The 24,761-nt window shown below is 40.6% G+C and overlaps 1 protein-coding gene across 7 annotated transcripts in view; it reads right to left on the bottom strand.

Annotated features, from left to right (window-relative positions):
- SGMS1 (sphingomyelin synthase 1) overlaps window positions 1-24,761 on the bottom strand; it is a 465,134-nt gene that overhangs the window by 165,854 nt on the left and 274,519 nt on the right. For all 7 annotated transcript variants that reach the window (XM_062215295.1, XM_062215298.1, XM_062215297.1 and 4 more), the window contains one exon: window positions 1,470-1,512. The gene's annotated coding sequence lies outside the window, so the exon portion shown is untranslated. The remainder of the gene's footprint in view (window positions 1-1,469; window positions 1,513-24,761) is intronic.

Raw genomic sequence — 24,761 nt, 5'->3', positions numbered from 1 at the left:
AAAAGAAATTACCAACAGTAAAAGCAAATTTCCAAACTGAAAGATAAAGCTAAGAAGCACACACACACACACACACGGAAAAATATGTCAAATGTTCCAATATGAAACTTCAGAATTCTGAGGATAAAGAGAAGTGTTGAACAATTTCCAGACACATGAAATGGTTCACACACAATCAACCGGGCAGCAGACTGGCCAGAGACATCTCAACTTACCTGTGGCTCAGCCATAAAGAAATAAAGTCATAATAAAGTTACATTAATATTTATTAAACACTAAGTGGAAATGACTGCATTAAGAAAATGGAGAGATGGCCGGTGCCCCGGCTCAATAGGCTAATCCTCCACCTGCGGTGCCGGCACCCCAGGTTCTAGTCCCGGTCAGGGTGTCGGATTCTGTCCCGGTTGCTCCTCTTCCAGTCCAGCTCTCTGCTGTGGCCCGGGAAGGCAGTGGAGGATGGCCCAAGTCCGTGGGCCCTGCACCCGCATGGGAAACCAGGAGAAGCACCTGGCTCCTGCCTTCGGATCAGCGCGGCGCACAGGCCGCAGCGGCCATTGAGGGGGTGAACCAACGGAAAAGGAAGACCTTTCTCTCTCTCTCTCTCTCTCTCTGTCCACTCTGCCCGTCAAAAATAAAAATGGAGAGACAAAAAGAGGAGGTATGTACTAAGGGTTGTCTGTGACAGGTGTATCTAGCAGGAGATCAATGTATGTCTAACAATTTAAAAGAAATCAATAAATGGTGCTTAAAACACATAGTGTGTTGTTTAGAAACAGGTTGCTGAATACAAGAAATAGAATTGAAAAAGCAGAAAAGTGCTATCTTTAGACAATGGGACAAAAGACTTATAAAAAGAACAGGGAGTAGAAATTACAGTACTTTTTGAATTATTAAACAGTTGTTTAATAAATAAAAGAATGAATGACAGAGATTGGTTAAACAAAGCAGTTGTATGAACTGTTACACAGCACAGATATCTTCAATAGTAAGCTACACCCAAAAAATGAAGACATGCATTCCCAAATATTATGTACATGGTAACTTGTGGTGTGGAATAAAATGTCCAATTACAGCATCACACATGAATTTCAAAACTGCTATATTACAAATAACTAAAACGATAACAGGGTGTGTAAAATGGTGTTGAATTCCTACAGAATGTCACTCTAATAAAGAAGAGACTGATGTCAAATATGTATTCAAAGAACTGGAAGAAAGTTACTGTGGGGTAGGAAAAAACATTAGTTATATAACATTCTGTTTTACATAAATACATGATTGTTGAATATATATTAACTATATTAATTAAATGGTATAAATGTGTTTGGTTATTTCTTCTATAGATCTAAACTATGTCTTATACATTCAAATTGGCTACAAAAAATTGTTTAGAACTTCTGGTTGAGAAAACAACACAGAAAATAGAAACTAAGCAACAACATACATAAAGTAGTTAAAAATTTATTTACCTGAATCATGTTGTTATTTTTCTTCATCAGTCTTCTTACTAATCTAGAAGAAAATAATAAACAAATTAAAGAGCATTAGTCTTGTAATGAGGTGTTTATAAGGAAAAAAACTACAATGCAAGGTAACTATTATTCATTTCTTGGTGTGTATATATATGGGGCAGAGCATGTTCTCTCCCAATTCCCAGTTCATTTCCGGCTGCCATGGTGTTCACCATACGCCTCCATTAGGCAAAGCCAACCAGATATCAGCAGGTAAATCCAATGTGAATAAAAAAAAACACCAAGGTCATCTAATGGCATGACATGAGTTTTTAAATCACATACCTTGTACATTATCTCATCTCCAGTCAGATAAATGATTGGTATTTGACAATAGAGAAAGGCATTCCTAATCCATTCTCTGCTTCCATGCCTTCCAAAGACCCTTATTATGTTGGGTCTTAGATCTAGAACATTATTTTTTAGTTTTCTAATTTATTCCTGCAGCTTTATCATCAGTGGCTTGGGATGCTTCAGTCTGGTATTACCTCACTCTCCAAAGCTGGTGCTGAAGCTCTTGGCTGCTGGGGTCCTGAGTTGTGTGTGTTCACACCCTCCACATAGATGCACACTGTCCCTCTAATTTGCATGCTTTCCTCTGCCATTTTCTGCATAACTTCCCTAAAATTGCATTCTCTCCACATATGTTTAACCATCTTCCCCTAGACTAGAGCAATAAGCTCCCTCCCTATTTGGCCACCTTGGTACCTCTCCACAATCATATTTTCTCAACAATGCCTTCTTATTTCATGAAATACTTTCAATGAAAAATGAAATATGACCCTCCATCTGTAAAATATACATGTGAATTAGGATATCTGCAGAAGGGAAAAGGGGCTCTTATAAAAATTAATAAACATCTCTATTAACGTATGGCATACAGACAGAAAAGTCAAGACATCTTGAATCATGTAATAATAAATTTTCCTAACATGAACACTACTCGCCCAAAAGGTCACCATTAACCTGACTTCCAATATTATACATTAGTTTTGCCCACCGGGCAAAGTATTATTATTCAGGGAATTTCTCTGAGAGCCTACCAATCCCTGTGACAAGACAAATAAAATGCTTTAAGGAGAGAAAAGCAAGTGGTAGCTGACTGCAGGATGGCATTATTTCCAAAAGATGTTAATTTGTGTGAGAAAGGTGTTTTCGTTGGCTGGTTGAGATCAACTTGCAAGTGCTTGAGACACAGAAAAGTTGTTTTATGGTAGAAGTAGAGTGGAGAGGACCTGGTACAGGATGAAGGTACTCCTGGAAGTCAGGTGAGGGGAGGCAACAGAGGAGGAAAGAAGAGAACCAGAGAAAGCCTTGTCTCTTTTCTTTAGGTACAAAAACACCTACCAGATGAGTATGTGCTACAAGCTAGAACTGGTTACTAAGGTATCACTGCACCTGATCTTCCACATCCTAAGGAGTGTTTCACTGCCCCAGCCCACAGAGGATGACAGAGTCTCACGGCAGCAGTGTGCCCTCTGAAGTTTTAACAGTTGGTCAAACAAAGCTATTCCTCTTCCCAGCTTATATGAAGGGCTAGAGATGTCACCCACAAAATGAGGAATGTTCACAGAAACAAAACCATGTCATCAGATAAAGAACATGTCAAATCATCCCTGCCCACGAAGCACTGAAAGCATTCAGGATCCAAAAGTCTTCTGAATTACCAGAGAGTTGAATGGTTTTGTCACTGGTAAAGTGGACACATTCATCTTTCTGCATCTGAAAGGAGAGTTTCATAAGAAAGCATCACACTTCATGCAGGGGCAAATTATCACCATAGACCTACTGAGGAACCTGAGAATGCCACCTTTGAATGAAAAACCACACTTGCATGAATATTTATTTCCTACAAGTATATCCAAAATGCAGGGACCAAAAGGAAAACACAGATCAAAAAGGGAACTTTCTGTTCTGCTACCTTAGAGAGCAAGGAAATTAAGACATATCTAAGGTCCTAATGATGTACAACTAAAAAGGTCTTCTTGTTATCCTCACAGAGCAATATGTCAGCAACGATGACATGGCTTTCAGACATCACAGAATGATGATGAGAAGTCTGGAGTGTGTGTTTAGTCAAAAAAACCAAAATCATACCATGGAATGAAGCTGGAAATCAGCAATTCAAGAACCTCTAGAACATATGCAAAAACATGGAGACTGAACAACATGCTCCTGAACGAACAGTGAGTCATCGAAGAAATCAAAAGTGAAATCAAAAAATTTCTGGAAATTAATGAAAACAACAATACATCAAAACTTACAGGATACAGCAAAAGCAGTGTTAAGAAGAAAGTTAATAGCAATTAGTGTCTATATCAAGAAATTGGAAAGGTACCAAATATATGAACTATTAGTGCATCTCAAGGACCTAGAAACACAAGAGCAAACCAAACCCCAAAATAGGAGAAAAGAAATAATTAAAATTAGAGAAGAAATAAACAAAACTGAAACAAAAAAAAAATTTAAAAGATCAGCAAAATGAAGAGCTAGTTTTTTTTTTGAAAAAATAAACATTGACACACCACTGACCTAACTAACCAAAAAAATAAATAAATAAATAAATAAAGAGAGGGAGAAGATCCAAATCAATAAAAGTAGAGATAAAAAAGGAAATGTAACAACAGACACCACAGAAATGAAAACAATCATCAGAAATTACTAAAAAGATTTGTATACCAACAAACAGGGAAACCTAGAAGAAATGGATAGATTCCTGAACACATACAACCTACCTACATTAAGCCATGAGGACACAGAAAACCTAAACAGATCCATATCCAAGACAGAATCTGAATCAGTAATAAAGGCCCTCCCAACAAAGAAAAGCCCAGGACAGGATGGCTTCACTGCTGAATTCTACCAGACATTTAAAAAAGAACTAACTCTACTTCTCAAGTTATTCAAAACAATTCAAAGGGAGGGAATCCTCCCAAATTCTTTCTATGAAGCCAGCATCACCTTAATCCTAAGCCAGAGAAAGATGCAGCATTGAAAGAGAATTACAGACCAATATCCCTGATGAACACAGATGCAAAAATCCTCAACAAAATTCTAGCCAATAGAATCCAACAACACATCAGAAAGCTCATCCACCCAGACCAAGTGGGATTTAACCCTAGTATGCAGGGATGGTTGAACATTCACAAATCAATCAATGTGATATATCACATTATAAACTGAAGAACAAAAACCATATGATTATCTCAATAGACGCAGAGAAAGCATTTGATAAAATACAACACCCTTTCATGATGAAAACTTTAAGCAAATTGGGTTTAGAAGGAACATTCCTCAATACAATCAAGGCAATTTATGTCAAACTCATGGCTAGCATCCTATTGAATGGGGAAATGTTGGAAGCATTCCCACTGAGTACTGGAACCAGACAAGCATGCAACTCTCACCACTGCTCTTCAATATAGTTCTGGAAGTTTTAGCCAGAGCCATTATGCAATAAAAAGAAATCAAAAGGATACTAACTGGGAAGGAGGAAGTCAAACTACCCCTATTTGCAGGTGACATAATTCGATATATAGGGGATCCAAAAGACTCCACTAAGAGACTATTGTAACTCATATAAAAGTTTGATAAAGTGATAGGATATAAAATCAACATACAAAAATCAATACCCTTTATATGCACAGACAATGCCACAGCTAAGAAAGAATTTCTAAGATCAATCCCATTCACAGCAGCTACAAAAAAATATCAAGTATCTTGGAACAAATTTTACCAAAGATGTCAAAGATCTCTATGACGAGAATTACAAAACATAAAGAAAGAAATAGAAGATATAAAAAAATGGAAAATCTGCCATGTTCATGGATGGGAAGAATCAATATTATCAAAATGTCCATACTACAAAGCAATTTACAGATTCAATGTGATATCAATCAAAATACCAAGGACATTCTTCTCAGATATAGAAAAATGATGCTTAAATTCATATGGAAACACAGGAGACCCTGAATAGCTAAAGCAATCTTATGCAGAGATATAAGCTGGAAGCATCAAATTACCAGATTTGAAGAAATACTACAGAGCAGGTATAATCAAAACATCCTAGTAGTGGTACAAAAACAGATGGATAGACCAATGGAACAGAATAGAAATGCCAGAAATCAATCCACACATCTACAACCAACTTATGTTTGACAAAGGAGCTAAAATCAATCCTGGGCAAGGGCAGTCTCTTCAACAAATGGTGCTGGGAAAACTGAATCTCCACATGCAGATGTATGAAGCAAGACCCCTACCTTATACCCTACACAAAAAGTCCACTCAAAATGGGTTAAGGACCTAAATCTACGACCTGATACCATCAAAGTATTAGAGAACACTGGGGAAACCTTGCAAGACATTGGCATAGGCAGAGTTCTTAGAAAAGATTCTAGAGGCACAGGCAATTAAAGCCAAAATTGACAATGGGATTACATCAAATTGAGAAGCTTCTGCACTGCAAAAGAAGCACTCAGCATCTAACAGAAAGGGAGAAATTATTTGCAAACTATGCAACTGATAGAGGTTAATAAACAGAATATATAAAGAGATGAAGAAACTCAACAACAAAACAATCCAGTCAATAAATGAGCAAACTACTTAAACAGGCATTTTTCAAAAGAGGAAATCCAAATGGCTAATAGACACATGAAAAAATGCTCAGGACCATTAGCAGTCAGGGAAATGCAAATCAAAGCCACAATGAGGTTTCACCTCATCCTCAACAGAATGGCTTTCATACACAAATCAACAAACAACAAATGCTGGCAAGGATGTGGGGGAAAAGGTACCCTAATCCACTCCTGGTGGGAATGTAAATTGGAACAGCCACTGTGGAAGACAGTATGAGGATTCCTCAGAAATCTGAATATAGACCTGCCATATGACCCAGCCATCCCACTCCTGGGAATTTACCCAAAGGAAATGAAATCAGCATACGAAAGAGTTACCTGTAGCCATATGTTTATTGCAGCTAAATTCACAATAGCTAAGATATGGAATCAACCCAAATGCTGTCAACTAAAGACTGGATAAAGAAATTATGGGATATGTACACCATGGAATACTACACAGCAGTAAAAAAAAATTAAGTAAAATCCCATCATTTGCAACAAAATGAATAGAACTGGAAAACACCATACTTAGTGAAATAAGCCAGTCCCAAAAGGACAAATGCCATATCTTCTCACTGATCTGTCATAACTTGCAGAGCACCTAAAAGGTAATCTATAGAAGTGAAATTAACGCTTTGAGATACAATGACTTTGAACAGCCCTTGTCTCAACTGTTGAGGAACAGTTTTTTTTTTCCCCACACTATTTGTTAAACTATTTACTTAGTATAGGGTTAACTGTATGTGTATAAACTTAATTGAAAATAGATCTTAGTAAAAATAAGAATGGAATAGGATAGGGAGGAGGAAGAGGGCTAAGAGCATGGGTAAAAAGGCAGGTACAGTAGAAAGAATCACTATATTCCTCAAGTTGTATTTATGAAATGCATAAAGCTTGTATTCCTTAAATATAAGTTTTCTGGGGTAGAGGGAAATGAATAATATTTCACCCTCAGGCTCATCTGCATACCAAAAAGGTGACAGATATATTATACCTCATCAGTGTGTGTGTGTGTGTGTGTGTGTATATACATTTCTGCTGTGGCATTTCTCATTTCTTTTTTCTATATCTTGTTCCAGGATAATTATTTAGATTTTATGATTAAACACTTTTAAAAAACTGAATCAGAAGACTGTTTTCCCTATACAAACCTTATTTAATATATAACTTTTTATTGATGTCTAGATATTTCAAAATAATATTTGATCAGCTCTCTATAATGTAGATTTAAAAAAAAACTACTCAGCATTCTTCCTTGAATTCATTAAGAATTTATACAGTTATGATATAATCAAGGCGTTTGTGTAAGACCCTGAACAATTATGGCACAATTCACCTCAAAATAGCCCTAAATTATAGTATGAAGGTGTTAACTGCATATTGGATAACTGTGAAATCAGATGGCAAAATAGTTGATGGGAAAGCTACAAGTGTTCTATCAATTACCCATTATTCTCAGAACAAAGGGCAATAATAAAGGTATACAGAAACAATGAAAAAAAAAATCTGTCCAAGATCACACCATAAGGAAGTGGGACAGGGTTCCAAATCAAGCCTGCTGGGTGCCTTTAGGACACTGTGTTGAAAACAACAATGCTGGCCCTACCATACATATATCTGAATCTGCTTTTCAATTCCAAATCACTTAGTGATCCCTTTTGCTATTTTCCAGATTTTTTTTATATCAACCCAAGCAAAGGATATTGATACCCAATTCTCCTATGAAATGGAGTAAGTGTCTTGTTAGCTAGTGGTTTGAGGACAGGGAACAAAAACTGGTCTAGCTGGACTCTTTAGAGATGACATCATCGCCAAAGCCACTGCAGCACCCTGGTGATCCTCTTTATATTGGATCTCACACAGCAAATGACATATGCTGCCATAGAGACGTGCCACACAGACGGTGCAAGAAGTTCTTTCTGGGAGTCTATGGTTATGCAAGTTAACTGTGCTACTGTGTACAGTAATACTTTTAGGGGATACGATTACCTAAATTTACTTAAAAGGTCATGGCTCCAACTTTCATTGGGACTGAGTAACATAAGGCAAGAATCTTTGTGAATACTGATCCAATGGCAGAAGTTTAGTGGGAGGAAGGGATAAGATAGGGTATCCTCCCATTTCCAACAACACTAGTAGTGCAACACTCAAGACACCTATGTGTTTATGACTGGTGGGTTCCTCTCAAGAAAAACAAACTGGATTAAGAGATGTTTTTAAGTACAAAACGGGGTGTATGCAAGAGCCAAGGCTGAAGAAGAAAAGGATAAAAGTTTACGAGATTCTGCAAGGCACTGGCAAACTCCCACTTACAAGTTTCCATACGCAGGGCCAGCCTTTCCAAAGGCTACTACTTTCTCTTGCAGCAGGCAGGGCAGTGGTGTCATCCTGGGGGCCCCTCTGATTGACTAGATAGGCAGTGTCTGGCCAGAAACAACACTGGGAGGCAGGGCCAGAATCAACTGCCATTGTCTGCATGGATCATTGACATGGAAATCGTAGCAGATAGCCTGTGTTTTTGACAGCTCTGTCCAAAACCGTATTATTATAGTTTCATTGCTGCTTCTCAGGGGGATAATGGTGTGCTTTTAGACATGAATAATACAGAGACATCAGTAATAGCACAAGATCAATTCAATTATATTTTTCTATTAAAATTGCACTTCACTGGAATAGCAAGAAACACTGAAAACTTTTCCACTCTTACTCATAAACAGTCCGTTATGCAAATTAGAGCTTGGTTAACAGAATATAAAGCACAAAGTTCGTGTTTCCTTCCTTTAATGTCTAACTGTCCCTTTCCTCTGTTCTGAGAACCTTTGCTCTCTCACGAGGCTTCTGACTTCTGCAGAAAGTCTACCTCCAGCTGTTGGTGGCTGCAAGTTGCAGAGGCACACGCTGAAGCCACCCAGGCACTTCCTGCTGTGGGCAGCTGGAACCAGCTCCCTTCATAGGGCAGGCAGAAGGACTTTCATTATACTCAGGGAAAACCTTTGGAGTTTTCCAAAATGCAAAGAATAACACAACAGTAAGCACCACATCCTCTTCCAACCCTTCCTCAAGCCTGCCTCAAGTTGTGATTCTTGGGTAAGTAAAGAGATCTCCTGAGGCACTTAGCTAATGTGTTAAAGAAAAGCCAACAAATAAAAGATCATTGATTAAGTACCAGGGAGTTCAGCAACTTCCCAGCTTGTGTTTCATGGAGCTTTCCTTGTCCTCTGTAAAAAGGTGCATGAATGGAGGAAACGGTTCACCCAGCCACAAAAGATAGATGCACAAATTCCAGTCTACCAACACGCAACAGCCACAGAAGAGAACTTGGGGGACAGAGAGACACGACAGGAAAAGACACCGGGGACACCTAAGGACGTGGTGACTCCAAGAGATGACAGGAGAGTGACAGCATCTATCTCTCAGGAAACGGTGGCATTCGTTCATGGGAACAAAACAAAACTGGTGAAAGCCTGGAAATAAACCCAGTTTTCAGTGAGACCTCACAGCAAACAGCTCCTCTCTCCTTCCCACAAACACTGCTGACACTTGAAGCCTTCATTCAGCAGGCATCTACTGGTGTCAAGGTAGAATTAGAGAGAGGCAAAGAGAGGCTTCCCAGAAGGCACTCACGGTTCAGCGAGGAGGATTACACTGATGTGGTGCCCCCAGTGACATCACTGAATTGGATGCAGCATCAACAATCTCAAGCCCTTCCCTGTAGGGGGATGCACATCACTGCCAGACCTTCCTGGACACGAGTCTTTCTGACCTTCACATACCCTTCCCCAGTTCACTGACAGGAACATGGATGTATGGGACCCAGAAAAGGATGTTTAAGGAAAAAAAAAAATAGGTTTTTACCCAAATTCAATCTTCAAGTTATATACCCTCTCCAAAGCCAAATCACAATCCCTATCTTGCTTCACATAGTCTGCCAGCGGCGTATGAGGTTCCCAGAACTTTTAGTGAGAATTCATAATGGAAGAAATAATGATTGAGGGGCTGGCGTTGTAGCATAATAGGCTACGCCTCTGCCTGCAGTGCCAGCATCCCATATGAGCTTCAGTTCAAGTCCCAGCTGTTCCACTGCCAAACCAGCTCCCTGATAATGGCCTGGGAACAAGCAGTGGAGGATGGCCCAAGTGCTTGGGCCCCTGCAACCACCTGGGAGACCTGGAAGAAGCTTCTGGCTCCTGGCTTCAGATGGGCACAGCTCTTGCCATTGTGGCCATTTGGCGAGTGAACCAGCAGATGGAAGATCTCTCTGTCTCTCCCTCTCTTTGTCTATAATTCTCTCAAATAAACAAATAAATAAATCTTTAAGAAAAAAAAGATCTAACATCCCAACTACTGTGGTGGTAGACCACGTGGGCAATGCCTGCCTCCAGATGAAAAGGAGCATCTGCGCTGCTTTTACATCCCCTCCCACAGATGTGGCCAGAATAGCCTCCCTTGTGTGTTACTTAAGTGCACAGTTTCTTAGGGGCAAAAGCCACACTACCTTTGTGCTAAAATGATCTCAGTTCTCTCTCTTTCTCTGTAACTCCGCTTTTCAAACAAATATTATTTATTCAAACAAATAAATAATATTTTTTAAAAAATTATAACCCAGGGAATGATAGCCATACCTTCTAAAAGTACTTTTGGGGGCCGGCACTGTGGTGTAGTGGGTAAAGTCACTGCCTGCAGTGCCGGCATCCCATATGTGCACCGGTTTGAGTCTCGGCTGCTCCACTTTCTATCTAGCTCTCTGCCATGGAACTAGAAGGTGGCCTGAGTGCTTGGGCCCCTGCACCCACATGGGAGACCTGGAGGAGGCTCGAGGTTCCTGGCTCCTGGATTCAGATTGGCACAGTTCTGGCTGTTGTGGCCATCTGGGGAGTAAACCAGCTGATGGAAAACACCTCCCTCCCTCTCTTGCTCTCTCTGCCTCTCTCTCTCTCTCTCTCTCTCTCTCTCTCTCTCTCTCTCTCTGCCTCTCTGTAACTCTGCCTTTCAAGCAAATAAATAAATCTTTAAAAAAGTAAATAAAAAATAAAAGTACTTTTAAAAATGGGGAGGGAAAGGCAGGAATTATGGCATAACAGCTAAAGCTGCTGCCTGCTTTGCTGGCATCCCATATGGGTGCCGGTTGGAATCCTGGATGCTTCACTTCTGATCCAGATCCCTGCTAATATGTCTGGGAGAGCGGCAGAGGATGGCCCAGGTGCTTGGGTCTTTGCACCCATGTGGAGGACCTGGAAGAAGTTCCTGGTTTCAGTCTGGCCTGGGATTAGCCATTTGGGGAGTGAAACAGCTGATGGAGGATCTCTCTGTCTCTCCTTCTTTCAGTGTCTATCTGCCTTTCAAATAAATAAATAACTTTTAAAAAATAAATAAATAAAATGCTCTTAGTAATCAGTCCAGGCACTAGTAGGCATTCAGCAAAATACTATCATTTTCTTTTTAAAGATTTATTTATTTGACAGGCAAAGTTACAGACAGAGAGAAAGGGAGACACACACACACACACACACAGAGGGGGAGGGGGAGGGGGAGGGGGAGGGGGAGAGGGAGAAGTGGAGGGGAGGGGAGGGGAATGGGAGGGGGAGGGGAAGGGAAAAGGAGGGGAGGAGAGGGGAGAGGGAGAGGGAGAGGGAGAGGGAGAGGGAGAGGGAGAGGGAGAGGGAGAGGGAGAGGGAGAGGGAGAGGGAGAGAGGTCTTCCATCTGCTGGTTCACTCCCCAAATGGCCACAATGGGTGAAGCTGGGCTGATCCGAAGCCAGGAGCTTCTTGCAGGTCTCTCACATGGGTGCAGGAGCCCAAGCACTTGGGCCTTCCTCTGCTGCTATCCCAGGCCATTAGCAGAGAACTGGACCAGAAGTGAGGCAGCTGGGACTTGAATGGACACCCCTTTGGAATACCGGTCCCACAGGCAGAGGCTTAACCTACTATGCCACAGTGTAGCTCCCAACCTATCATTTTTTTTTTTTTTATTTGACAGGCAGAGTGGACAGTGAGAGAGAGACAGAGAGAAAGGTCTTCCTTTTGCCGTTGGTTCACCCTCCAATGGCCGCCGCGGTAGTGCGCTGCGGCCGGCGCACCGCGCCGATCCGATGGCAGGAGCCAGAGCTTCTCCTGGTCTCCCATGGGGTGCAGGGCCCAAGCACTTGGGCCATCCTCCACTGCACTCCCTGGCCACAGCAGAGAGCTGGCCTGGAAGAGGGGCAACCGGGACAGGATCGGTGCCCCGACCGGGACTAGAACCCGGTGTGCCGGCGCCGCAAGGCAGAGGATTAGCCTGTTGAGCCACGGCGCCGGCCCCAACCTATCATATTTTAAAAATGATGACAGGAAAACCTGCACAAGACTTGAGAATGGTCAAAAGAGATTCCTTGGTGCTCCTACACTGGTCAGCCATACATTATCAAGAGGAGCTTCTGGGGATTCCCTGAGAAAGCAGAGCTCAACACACTGGCCGTTCTTTTCACTGGCTACTATTTCAGTGGTTTGAGATAATTCTTATCCACAGCAGTGTATATACATGTACCCAACAAAGATACAATTGATTTCTGCCTGGAAAAACATTTGGACTATTTTCCTCCATAGGTATTACTTAGATTTGATATCTAGTAATAAATTTGTTTCAACATTCCTGGATTTTAATAATCTCAGTTCCTTAAATTCTCCTTTAATTCCTTTATTAACTGGGTTGAATAAAATCTTTTTTTTAAAGATTTATTTAATTGATTTGAAAGTCAGAGTTACACAGAGAGAGAAGGAAAGGCAGAGACAGAGAAGTCTTCCATCTGCTGGTTCACTCCCCAATTGGCTGCAACAGTCGGAGCTGCGCCAATCTGAAGCCAGGAGCCTCCTCTGGGTCTTCCACGGGGGTGCAGGGGCCCAAGGACTTGGGCCATCTTCTACTGCTTTCCCAGGCCATAGCAGAGAGCTGGATCAGAAATGGAGCAGCCAGGACTTGAACTGGTGCCCATATGGGATACTGGCAGTGCAGGCAGCGGCTTTACCCGCTACGCCACAGTGCCAGCACAATAAAATCTTATACTATACTCAATTTACAGCATACAATAAAAGTTGTTGATTTTTTGAAAACTACCCTTTAGCAAAAATGGCCATTTTATTTTTTAAAATTTTTAAATTTATTTGAAAGGCAGAACAACAGAGAAAGGAGGAAAGAGGCAGGGATAGAGCAAGAGTACACCTCTCCACTGCTTCACTTTTCAAATGGTCAAAAACTAGGTCTTGGTTAGGCTGAAGCCAGGAGCCAGGAACTCCATCCTGGTCTCCCTTCTAGATGGTAGGGGTCCAAATGCTTGGGCCATCATCCACTGTCTTCCCAGGCACATTAGCGGGAAGCTAGATTGGAAATGGAGTAGGAATGCCAGCAATGAGTGACTTAAGCTGCTGCATCACAACATCTGCCTTGATGGTCCTTTTTAAATCATTCCATTATACCAATTGAACAATACTTGTTAGAGTTCACAACAAGTGGTAAATGTGTAACTCACCAGGCTGTGAGTAACTGGTCCATGTTATTTGGAAGCCAGATTCTTGAAACCAGAGTGTAACACAGATGATAACAAACAAGTGGTAATGACATCACAACAATTTTACCAGAAAGTTATATGCTCAATTTTTTATGTATGTCAGTCAGTAGTAACTGATGTATAGCCTTGAATTCCAATTACAAGTATCATGTATCTGCTTCTCTATAGATATAATATAAAGAAAATTCAAGTAAAGGTATCAAGATGTTATGGATGTGCATGTCTAAACACAGAGCTAATAATACAATTAGATCCATGCAATAAAGACAAAACAAGGAAAAAATATCTTCATCACAATGTAATGCCCTTGGTAAGTTTTCTGAACTGAAGAACTACATACAAGTTTCATAGGCAAAGTTTGTTTATTCCTCCAAATCTTTAAATTCTCAAAAATAGGGCTAATGTTCTCTATTCATCCTTTGCTAATGCTTCTTTAAAGGGAATATTACAAATGTTAAGAAAAAATAGGAAAAATTGATTCTTCTTTATAGAAACAGTGAATAGGAGGTATATCACTCATTTTTTTTTAAAGTTATAAAAAGCACTTCAACTGAAAATCATTAGGAGTTTCTTATAATATACAAACAAACCTGCTGCATGAAAACACCTAATACAGAGAATTTACACAGCAGAAGCACAAAGATTCTTCCAAGTAACACATCTCCTACTGAGATTAAAAGTTAGGATTTATTTATGTCATCTACAAAAAGTACTTTCTTAAACACGACTTTTCAAGTCTACAAAAAAAATTACTCAATTGGGAAGCCATTTCAAATTTCATGAATACACCAAACTGCCCCTGATGTAATCCCATAACTGAGCTCAGGGAACTAAAGGTTTCATGTTACTCCTATACCTGAACAGGAAGCACCTTGATCAGTCAAGTTTCCTCTTCCTCTTCAATTTCTGTTCTTTCAGGAACCATTCAACTCTCCTTTTTGTCCCTAATTGTCAGTTACATTCCCTTAAAACCCCTGAATTGGCTGCAATTACCCTTTACCTTTGCTGCTGAATTTTCCAGAGCCTTGAAAATGGCCATGAGCACTGTAAATATCCAGAAACGTACTGCTTCTTGCCTCTCCAAACTCCAAGGACCCATGCCTTGCATATTATGAGATCTTCAAACAGCTCATGAAAAAACTGCACGGAGTTCAAATATTTTTGCATCAAAATAAACTCACATTAACTTATTAAAACAGGTCTGAACAGGAACTAGCCTGAGGGAAAAAATAGTCCCTATCAGAATAACATGAATTCTGCTAAACTTGAAGCAAAAACAAACATCAAACTGATGGTAGAGCTTTATAGTAGAATGATGAAATAACTGACGCTTTACAAAACCTATGAAGACAATTTCCCCAGTAAATCAGTTGTTTACAAATAAATCTCTTATTTTAATAAAAGGGACAGACATTTGATGCAGCTCTAATACCACTGCATATGATGCCTGAATCCCATATTGGAGTGCCTGGGGTTAGAATCCCAGATTCACTTTCCATTCCTCCTTCCTGCTACTGTGCACCCTGGAAAGCAACTGGTAATGCTTTAAGCACTTGGGTCCCTGCCACTCACATGGGAAACCCTGCCTGAGTTCCTGGATCCTGGCTTTGGCCTAGAGTAAATCCACAAACATGAGATGTCTCTCTCCATCTCTGTTAATGACTAAAAAATTAAAGTGGAACAAACTCTCCTGGATAAGTAACAAAACTGATGGGCCCGGCTCAAACATGGACAAGAGCAGAGCATTCAATGGATATTTTAAACAAATGGGATTAAGACCCTGAAGCATTGCTTTGAAGAATTAACAGGAGATGAATCATGACTTTATCAGCACAATCCTTAAGACAAAGCACAATCAAACCAATGGTTACCAAGTGGGTAGAAATGGTCCAAAGCCAACAGGAGGGCAGTCGAGAGCAAAAGACATAGCAATGGTTTCTGGGGGAATGCTCAGTGCATTTTTGTTGATTTTCTGGAGAGCCAACAAACATAGCATCTGTTAATTAACAGAGTGTTTCTGAGAAAAAGTTAGAATGTCAGTAGAAAAACTATTGGGAAATATTCAGAGTCTTCCTCCACCATGATAATGCTCACTGACTAAAGCAATATAAGAGCTTCAATGAGAAATTATCTAGCATACACCTCACAGTCCTGATTTGGCTCCTTCTATTGGTTTTTTAATCTTCAAAACATCTTTAAAGGGCATCCATTATATTTCAATTAGCAAAATAAAAAAAGACTACATGGACATGGTTAAATTCCCAGGACCTTCTGTTCTTTAGAGATAGACTAGATGCCTGGTATTACCTCTTATGCAAGTGTCTTGATTTTGATGAAGTTTATGTTGAAAAACAGAATTTATATAGTTTTATTTTTAACTTTTAATCCCATTTTCTGAGAACCCTCTGAAGTCCCCTTAAATATATCATTTCATAATCTTTTCATGTCATTCCTAGGTGGTTAATCTGCTAAATATTCTTCTATACCATTGTCCGGTTATCACCTCATGCTCATTCTCCAACCCCACACACACACCTTTTCTTTTTAGGTTCACTATGAAATTTTTAGAAAACACAACTGGGATTTTACCAAATTAAGAGCACACATATATATCATTTTGCAAATTCTTTTCACTAAGAGTCTATCCTGAACATTTCCCCATCTCCTTAGATATATTTTGGGGTATTTCCTGATTTTTAAAACAGGAACCCCCTAGAATTCTACGTAATGTGGTCTTCATGAATTATCATGAAAAACATTATTATAATACACTATAGTTATGGGAAAAGTTGATGTATACAAATCAGAATTAACAAAGTCAACAAATGCCCTAAATCTGTTCTATTTTTTTAAAATTAATTTTCTGACATCAGTCTCTTTTTCATAAAGGTAAGAAAAATTTAAGATAGCTCTCAATCCAGGCCTCTACCAAGTGAGTTAATAATACAGATTTTTCTGAAAAATGCTCATTTACCATGTAAGATTAAGAAGGAAAGGGAAGAACTGACTTGCATGATTTCAAGTCAATCTCTACAATTTATAAATCACTAATGAAAGTTCTATGTCAACAGCTTCAGTGAACTTCTCTTTCCCACAAGCTGGAAGTTCTCAAAACTTCCAAAACTGCATAAGGATATTTGGCAAAAGTTTATGCCAACACATGCAAATTCTTTCTCATCATTTATCAGAAGACATTTCTGCACCAGCCATAGATTCTTCAGGCGCTATGCTTACCTGACTGTGAACCAATTTCTGGCCCAAGTACCTCCATGAGATAAAAGATGCATTCTAAAAGGATCTAATCGCTCAGCGGCCTTCCTGCATAATTAATCAACTTCTTCATTAAATCTGCTCCCAGAAAACATCCCATGTTCTATTAAACAAATAAGGCCAAACAGTCATGCAAGCAAGGATATGTTTATCAGAACTAACCTCTAACAACTCTGTTCTAGTGGATATAAGCAAGTGATCTGTCAATTACCTTTCACTGAAAACACAGAAAGGCAAAAACCTAAACCTGATTTCATCCAGAGCACTTACAAGTCTGTCTTCTACAATCAGAGACAGTCAACAAATTCTCCAAAACAAGTGAATGTTCTCACAGTAACATTTTTCGTTCACCCAAAATTCTTTTTCTCTACAGGAACCCTCAAGATTAGCATAGAGAAAACTATTCAGCTTGCCTTTTAATTTACTTAAATTCTGAGGGAGCTTGATTCACAAACACCTGCTAGCGTAGAACCGACACATCTCATATAAACATCCAGTTCTGTCAGCATTATAAAGCTGCTTAAATGAGAGACCATGTTTGAAATACCTTTTCCAAAATAGACACAAACTGGTTCTGCAGTTTCATGGTGTGCTGTTTCAACTCAATTACATCAACCCGCCAAATGTCTCCCTTTGAAAGGTCAAAATCACTCACTAGAAAATAAACACAGCTCAGTCAAATACATTTGCCTGAAGCAAACTGGTAACAGGAAGAAAATGGCCCCAGCCTTGAGTTCAGAAACACAGGCAGAGTCCAGTCAGCTGCCAACTTGTTCGTGACATGGAGGTCTTTATCATCTCGGGACCTGGGTGGGACAGTGAGAGAGATGATTGTAATCTACAAAACAGGCAGTTGGGTGAGATGCTGTTTCTCGTATGTGATTCTGTAATACATGATTTGCATTTCCAATTATTCTAATTATTCTAACTATTCTAAATTATGAACAAGAGTTGACTTTGATTACTGTTGATTAAAAAATTGCCATGGGAGGAAATGTAGTATAATGTTGGAAGACAAGCTTTGAAATTAAGAAATGTAAATATGACACCTAGCAGAAGGCATTAGAACTATGTCCCCACATAGTTCTAGATGGCACAGCCACTGGGGTCTCTGTTATTCAGTGGGTGGGATCCAGGGAAGCTGAATGTCCTGAAATGTGGGGGGGCAAGCCCAGGTGTAAGGTTCTCCCTTAAATAGTATCTGTGAGCAACACTCAAGAATCTGTGTTTCAGACCATAAGGTTTCTCATTAGCTGTGTCACCTTTAATGACCTATGACTGTGTCACTTAATTCTAAGCCTCAAGTTCCTCACAAGTAAAATGGGAAAAATATTACTGAGCTCAATGAGATCTTGCAGACTGAAGGAAAACATCCCGGTGTGGACTCTGAAGTAAACTCTGGCTCTACCACTCACTAACTATGGGTGCCTGTATGCTCAGCTTAACGTCTCCAAATTTCTTCATCCACAAAATTCAGGCGAAAAAAATTACAGAGATTTGATAAATAATAGCTCAAGACATGCTAGCTGTTACTAATATCAGTACAGTCCTGATTATTAACAGGGGTACAAGAGGGTGTTCCTTCACCTGGCCTCTGCAGTCCATGTAATAAAAACTAGATACTTTTTTTTTTTTGGACAGGCAGAGTGGACAGTGAGAGAGAGAGACAGAGAGAAAGGTCTTCCTTTTCCATTGGTTCACCCCCCAATGGCCACTGCGGCCGGCACACTGCGCTGATCTGAAGCCAGGAGCCAGGTGTTTCTCCTGGTCTCCCATGCCGGTGCAGGGCCCAAGAACTTGGACCATCCTCCACTGTACTCCTGGGCCACAGCAGAGAGCTAGACTGGAAGAGGAGCAATCAGGATAGAATCCGGCGCCCCGACTGGGACTAGAACGGGGGTGCCGGCACCGCAGGTGGATGATTAGCCTATTGAGCCATGGCGCTGGCCAAAAACTAGATACTTTCAAAATTTCATAACTATACTCATCACAGATCATTCTTGACAAAAACAATTAGGACAAAGGAATAGGGCTTATTCACTAGTGAAATTAGCTGACATTTTATAGCAAACTGTCTTTCAGAACAAATCCACAAGTCCATGTCTAAAACATAAAAGAGATACTAATAGATTGACTAGTGAGGCATAGTGTACACAAACATTTCTAGGTATATTCCACAATATAACTAATAGCCTACAGGATTAAATGGCAAGGCCCAGACTCCCAACTCCAGGTCAAATGCTGAAACATCTACCCAACAGCAACCATAATAATAAACCCAGTACCAGTTTCTCTGAACATCTTCACACCCTCACATTGAGAAAAAACTTTGGAAAGATGGTGAAAACTAAAGATGGTATTCTCAGAAATCCACTAAAATAAACAAGAAGTTTAAGGCCTCCCTACCAGACCAGTTAACATGGATGAAGCTGGGAGAAAGTCTCAAGAATTGATGACACCCAGGTGTCAAGGCACAGAACGACGCAGTCCCTTAGCTGCAATGAGGTACAGAGATCCTCAGAAGCTTAGGATTTCACACTACTGGACATCCAGCACATCGCCATGTTTAAGTATCAAAAGATCTGCCTCCAGTGACGGGAAAGGTCCCCATGCTCACCATGGTTAGCCTGTAGTACTGAATTTTAATGGGGAGCAGGGTGGGGTCAGAACTGACATTGTGCTGTATCTCCAGGGGTATATATGTGTGTGGAGGGGGCTGAATTAATGATTAAACTGTAACTTTATTAAATAAAATTGGGATTAAAAAAAAAACCTTAATCTGGTGAGAAAATATTGAAATAGAATGTGATGTATTTTTATCAGTCCTTTTGCACAAATGCAAGCTGGATGGAAATTGTGTTAACCAAGCTAAATGCTCAAAGATGACCAGTCATTTATGCAATAGCTATTCAAAACCCAGTTTTATAAAACCTGACAGTAAATCTCCCAAGATTTTAAATGTACATAAACTTTGACATAAAAATTGATTTTACAGATATACTGAGGTGTTACAAATGCTTTAATGTCTAAATAAAGGGTTGATTAAAGTAAACTGGCCATTTCATACAATGAAATTGTACAGCTATTGAAATGAATAGTAAAGGGTCAGGCTTTGTGGTACAATGAGTTAAGTCACCACTTGGAACACCTGGGATCAAGTCCTCCTACACTTCTAATCCAGCAGCTGCTAATATGCCTGGGAGGGAGCAGATTATGGCCCAAGTACTTGGATTCCTGCCACCCACATAGGAGACCTGGATGGAGTAGGTCCTGTCTCCTGGTTTTGGCTTGGACCAGCCATAGCTGATGCAGGCATTTGGGGAGTAAATCAGCAAATGGAAGATCTCTTTCCCTCTGTTGCTCAGCCTTTCAAATAAATAAAGCTTTTTTAAAAATGATAGCGATTTCTATGGGCTGACATGTAATCATCTCCAAGAAGAATTCTAAAATGAAAAGAGTAAAGTTTAGAGTGGTGTGCACATTATACCCAGAATATGCTTTCATCTGCAAAGAAAATATATGGAGGTATGCATACGGTAAACGAAACCATCTCTGCAGAAAGCAAGGGAGAGTTGAGAGGAAAGAGAGGCTTTTCACTTTCTGTATCTTTGTTGCTTAGAAATTTTTTAATCCGCCGGCGCCGCGGCTCAATAAGCTAATCCTCCGCCTAGCGGCGCCGGCACACCAGGTTCTAGTCCCGGTCGGGGCACCGGATTCTGTCCCGGTTGCTCCTCTTCCAGGCCAGCTCTCTGCTGTGGCCAGGGAGTGCAGTGGAGGATGGCCCAAGTACTTGGGTCCTGCACCCCATGGGAGACTAGGATAAGCACCTGGCTCCTGCCATCAGATCAGCGCGGTGCACCGGCCGCAGCGCGCCAGCCGCGGCAGCCATTGGAGGGTGAACCAATGGCAAAGGAAGACCTTTCTCTCTGTCTCTCTCTCTCACTGTCCACTCTGCCTGTCAAAAATACAAAAAAAAAAAAAAAAAAGAAATTTTTTAATCCATGTGCATATACCTAATTCTTAATTAAAATCTTAAAATAACTTCATATTTAATAAGAGCAAGTGTTCTCTGAGTTTTTCCTTAATACAGAATCCAGTGTATTGAATGGTAAGCATGACTAATATTACATATTACAGTTCCTTTGTTTCTGCAAAACTGTTAATCAACTTTCCTAAACCTGACTAGATGAGGCATGTTCTTTGCACAGTTGCCTGCAGGAAATGAGCCTACAAACCACTGGAAAAGTCTGTTTTTGTATTCTGGTATAAATAATGGCTGTCATTTTCTAACTGCCTTTATTGTCAAGCAGGTTGTTGTGCCAACACATTGTCTTGCTAAAGTAAACACCACAAAGAGTACTCTGCTGGTTGATAGCTGTTCTTTATTCTACAGCCAAATACCAAGGAGCTGGCTGAACCTGTTCACATCAATAAATATCACGGGACAGCTTACTTGCTAAATAGAATCACTTCCTGCACAACCCCACATCAGACTCATCACCTGCCCCCACCTCCACTGCCACTATCAGACACTACCCAGAAAAGCAACAAGGCACATAGCACTGCTAAATGCCTCCAACTGGCTCCACTCTTCAACAAAACTCAAGCCAACCCAGTTGAAAATGGACAGCATCTGCCATCTATCCCAAGATAGAATAGATATGGCAACAGGTGCCCCATGGTTTCCACACCTCAGTTTAAAGACAACCAACCACCTGTACCTTCCTGTAACTCATTCCAGGTGATCACATGGCCTTGGAAGAATAAAAACAGCAGCCCCCTACTAGAAGCTAGTCCTGGCTACCATCCCTGATCCATTCAGGATGAGCCTCATTCATTCAACATATTTTCATCTGCAAAATCTTGCCAGTAATGCCATCCATCTATAGCTCATAGTGCTGCCATAGGACAGGGCATGTAAAGCCTGGGGCAGGCATTATGATGCAGCAGGTTAAGTCTCTGCTTGAAATGCCCACATCCCATATCACAGTACTTAGGATCAAATCTCAACTCCACTTCTAATCCAGCTTCCTGCTAATGTGCTTGGGAGGCAGTCAGTAATGGATCAAATAGTTGGGTTTCTGCAGTCCACATGGGAGACCCTGATGGAATTATTCCTGCCTCCTGGCTTCGGCCTGGCCTGTACCAGCCATTGTAGGCACCTAGGGAGTGAACCAACACATGGAAGGTCTCTCCATCTTTCCCTCCCTCTATTGCTTGCCTTTCAAATCAAAAATAAACCTTTAAAAAAAAAAAAGGCAGCTGTGGCAAACAGGCAGACCTCTGTGCATGTCAGCCAGCATGGTTAGCATCACCTGTAACCACCAATCTGCAGCAGCCTCCTGTTATGTTTTCTTAATTCCACTCCAGCTTCCACTCCTTTATAAAAGTAATCCTAAAAAGAGGAGTAGGGATGTAAAGATCCTCGTTAGCTCTTCCCTCCATGCTCCACAAAAAGTGACAACAGCTCCTCACTGTCATGAGAGTGAGATCTAGGATCCTTGATGCCAATTTCTCCAAGAGGCACGTTAAGCATCATTAACTAAGGGAACTCTGACTGCATCCCCCTCTTCTTCAAAAGGTAGAGTAGCTTCTGCCAGATGCTCCCAATACTCCTTTGTTTAGATTCTGAATATTCCGTGATAGGGCCCATTCTGCACTAGAGAGCAAGCTCCACTCACCTCAACACTGCTAGTACATATACTGACCCGTAACAAGTACTAGGACCCATGTGTCAATCCAAACAACCCCCAGCAGTGTGAAAGCTAGAAGGCGGGACAAAGGAGCTTCACTGTTCTGTCCCATTAATCTTTCCTGACTGGAGTTTAACACAGTGAGATTCTGTAAGATAAAACCTCAAGTTAAGTGGGTATTAGTTAAATTCCAACCTTCAGTTGAGCAGCTCAGACTAGATGACCCATCAAACACCAGGCTTAACTGAAATGCACAATTTTCGTTACAGGTTTCACTTTGGAGCGTTGTTTTACCTACTGGAATATGAGCCCCAAGTTCTTTCTGCATTTTGCTTTTGCTCTGAGGCTGAGAAAGCTGCTGCTAAAAACACTCAGAGTGAAAGTGTGCTGATACCACCCTCCAGGGAGCCCAGTTTTTCAAAAAAGCCCCACTCATTTTGAATTGGACAGGCTGAGCATTAGAGAAGTAAGACCCTACATTTCAATGACTTCCTACAACCCTTGCTTTTTCCAATAACTCTCCTTTGCTGGGAGAATTGTAATGACTTGAGAAACATGCGACAGCATAAAATCCCTTGTATCCTCCAGAGGGAACATCCACAGCCCATCATTTCCATTCTTTATTTTTCCCTTTTGGTTTTTAACTTTTAGTTTTCTTATTTTAACTTATTTGAAGGGCACAAAACCACAGAGGGATGGAGGAAGAGAAAGATCTTCTACCTACATGTTCACTTTCCAAGTGGCCACAACAGCTATGCTGGGCCAGTCTAGTCCGGAGCCAGAAAATCTATCCTGGTCTCTAACATGGACTGCAGGCAGCCCAAGCAGTTCTGTAACTTAAGTACACTCGCACTGTAGTGCAAAACCATCACCACTGTTCTTTTCCAGAACTTTTCATCATCCCAAACAGGAATTCTATACCCTTAACACTAACTCTCCATTCTCTTACCCCCTAGTTGCAGCCAGGATTCTACTTTCTGTCAATATGAGTCTGAATACTCTGGGTACAAAAAATAAGCAGAACCATAGTGTTTGTCCTTTTGTGCTTGCCTAATTTCATTTAGTAGGCTGGCTTCAAGCTCTTCTATTCTGCAGCATGTGTTAGAATCTCCTTCCTTTCTAAGGCTGAATAATATCCCATTGCATGCATATATCATATTTGGTACAGTCATCCACCAACAAACATCTGGGTTGCTTCTACCTCTGCTGCTATAAACATGGGCATACAAATATCTCTTCAAGACTCTGCTTTCAATTCTTCTGGGTATACACCCAGAAGTAGGATTGCTGGATTATACTGCATCTCTATTTTTAACTTTCGGAGGAACTGCAGCACTGTTTTCCAAAGCAGCTGCACCACTTTACAGTCTCACAAATAGTGTACAAGGGTGCCAGTTTTTCCATATCCTCACAAGCATACTTGTTGCTTTGTGGGTTTTTTTGGTAGTAGCCATCGTAATGACAATCTTCTGTTTAAACTTTCTAAATGGTTATCTGAATTAAACTTATTCATAACTATACAGCTGGTTAAGAATGTCAAAAATTCTGATTTTTCTGAGTCTGCTAAATATTTACCTGCTGAGAGACTTTTTTTAAAAAAATATGCATTTATTTATTTGAAAGGCAGAGAGAGTGGAGAAGGCATAAAGGAAGGGGAGACAGAGACAGAGAGATCTTCCAACTGCTAGTTAACTCTCCAAATGGCTGGAACAGCCAGGGCTGGGCTAAGCTGAAGCCAGAAGCCAGGAATTCCAACCAGGTCTACCACTTGGGTGGCAGGGGCCCAAGTACTTGGGCCATTATTCTCTGATTTCCCAGGCTCATTAGCAGGAAGCTGGATCAGAAGTGGAGCAGCCAGGAGCTAAACTAGCATTCTGATGCCAATGTCACTAGCAACACTTAACCCACTGTGCCATAATGCTGACCCATGAGTGACAAGTTTAGTAACACACACACACACACACACATAAATCTTTGGACACAAAACCATCTTACATTCAAATCTAAGACAATTATTTCTAAAGTTAAGTACTCTTCCTAAATCTCAGTTTATTTGTGATGCTGTTAAGTTCAAAGTTTCAATCTGAAGATTCAGTGATTTAGTTGTTGAAAAAAACTGACGACAGATGA

Source organism: Lepus europaeus, chromosome 17 (genome assembly GCF_033115175.1).
Source record: "Lepus europaeus isolate LE1 chromosome 17, mLepTim1.pri, whole genome shotgun sequence".
NCBI lineage: Eukaryota > Metazoa > Chordata > Mammalia > Lagomorpha > Leporidae > Lepus > Lepus europaeus.
This window is presented reverse-complemented; position numbering and strand designations above follow the sequence as displayed.